The sequence below is a fragment of the Macadamia integrifolia genome, chromosome 9 (assembly GCF_013358625.1).
Source record: "Macadamia integrifolia cultivar HAES 741 chromosome 9, SCU_Mint_v3, whole genome shotgun sequence".
Classification (NCBI taxonomy): domain Eukaryota; kingdom Viridiplantae; phylum Streptophyta; class Magnoliopsida; order Proteales; family Proteaceae; genus Macadamia; species Macadamia integrifolia.
The window spans coordinates 37902690-37905080 of record NC_056565.1 but is presented as its reverse complement, the minus strand read 5'-3'; positions in this window follow the sequence as shown (position 1 = coordinate 37905080).

Genomic DNA, 2391 nt, shown 5'->3' with positions numbered 1-2391 from the left:
GACTAGGAACTTTGGTGGGGCGACTGGGAACGCAAAGAATGTGTAAGGGAAAATATATTTTTTGGTCTTTTTCTCTCTTTTCTCTTCTATCCTTCCTTCTCACCTTTGGCCTGCCTTGGATTGAATGGCCTCCAAAGCATGGACTGCCAACTATTGGGGGGATGGAGAAAGCATGATTTTTGGAGTCGCCATCTAGGATTCAGAGCCTAGAACCCTATGGTGGAGCCTAATTTTGATCGAGGGATCGAGCTCGAATAGGGGTTGGTTCCCTACGAAAGGAAGGAATCTCCTAATTTGACTTTAGACCTTGGTCTGTTCCAGTGATAGGGGTCCATGTCAGGTTACTAGTGTGCGAAGGTGTTAGGCACCCACCTCGCCCAGAATTCTCAGTCTTTCTACCAGAAGCTTGGATTTCGAATATTCTTCCCCGAGAATTTTAACAGTTTGAGCTAGCATAGTTATCTTACATGAAATAACACAAATATATATATATATATATATATATGAACTGGCTTGAAAGAATTCTACATGAAATAATGAAATTTACATAAAATAATGAGAAATGCAGCTATTTTACCTACATATACATGCTATACTCTATGATAGGAAAATCATGATCGTATTTTATGTGAGAAACACATGCGATAACATATAAAATGATGAAACAAACTACATTTGATGGACAGATGCTAAAATTAATGCATGAAACTTCAACGGTAAATCCTTATTTTATGCAATAAATACGTAAAACAAATATATACAGAAATGGGGCAAATGAAATTGCAATAGAAATTGTAATATAATATTCACATCATTATGATTGATAAAAATGGTGAATTTTTTGATAATTTCCCTCGATTCAAAAGGTAACGATTTAATTTTCTTTTCTCTTTCTTGGAGAAATAAAAAACTTTCGACACCTGGTTAAGAAAGTTGACAAGGCTTTTTTGTTAGGGTGTGACTATGGATTCTGGTTTTGGGAATCTGAATAGGACTTCTATACTATATTTCTAGAATCGGAATCAACTCTGAAAATTTAAGCAGGGCTTCCGCGCCGTGTTCCTAGGGTTGGAATTAACTCGAGAATTTTATGCAGAGCTTCCATACTATATTTCTAGGGTTGGAATCAGGTCGGGAATTTTGGGTAGAGCTTCCATACCATATTTCTAGGGTTGGAATTAGTTCGGGAATTTTGGGCAAAGCTTCCACACCATTTTTCTAGGGTTGGAATCAGCTCAAGGATTTTGGACAGAGCTTTTGTGCCATTTTTCTATGGTTGGAATGAGCTTTCATGCCATTTTTCTAGGTTTGGAATTAGCTCAGGAATTTTGGGTAAAGTTTTTGTGCCGTTTTTCTAGGGTTGGAATCAGCTCAGGGATTTTGGGCAGAGCTTCTGCACCGTATTTCTAAGGATGGAATTAGCTCAGAGATTTTGGGCAGAGCTTCCACACTGTATTTCTAGGGTTGGAATTAGCTCAGGGATTTTGGGCAGAGCTTCTGCACCATAATTAAAATATTGAATTTAATTGAAAAGAATTTAGACAAGGGGTTTGATACTAACCTGAAATGGACGACCTGGACAACGTGGGCTTTGGGATTCCTAGGCTCTGGGCTTCCGGCAACTTTAGCTAGCTTAGGATTCTTCCCTCTTTTTCTTTCTTTTTTTTTTTTTCTCTCTTTTGGAACTTACTCTCTATTTGCTTTCTGTCTTGTGTTTTTTCTACCTGTTGTTTTCTGTCCCATGGTTTTACAGTGACCCATGGGTCACTATTTATTGGAGAGGAGGAAGGGTAGGGGTGTAAAATCACCCAAAGCCATGAGAGGGGGGCCAAATCCATGTAAGGCCCCCACAAATCCGTGTAAGGGCTTACACAGATATGTAATCCCTTACACAATTTGTGTAAGCCCTTACAAAGATTGTGTAAGGGTTTACATGGACCCCCCCTTTGTGACACCCCGTTAATGTACGTGTCACCCCGATGTGTAGTGAAAATAGATACATGCCACTTTTTAGAGCTTGGAAATACCCTGTGGCATCTTTTTACACCTCCAGATACTCCCCTAGATCGGGGGCTACTCCCTAGCCTGGGCGGCAGTAGCCTTTGGTGGAGTTCTTATCTCGTCAATAGCAGTCGATAAGTTCTGATTTGGATAGGGTCAATAGCAATAGCATCAACGTTTGATTTTGGTTTTGATTAAAAATTTGATTTTGGTTTGATTTTGGATTGAATTATGGTTTGATTAAAAATTGGATTAAGGTTTCATTATGGTTTTGATTTATGGTTTGATTGTAAGGTTTAATTTAGGTTTGATTATGGTTTAATTTAAGGTTTAATTATAAGTTTAATTATAGTTTAATTTTTTATTTTAAGGTTTAATCTTAAGTTTGAT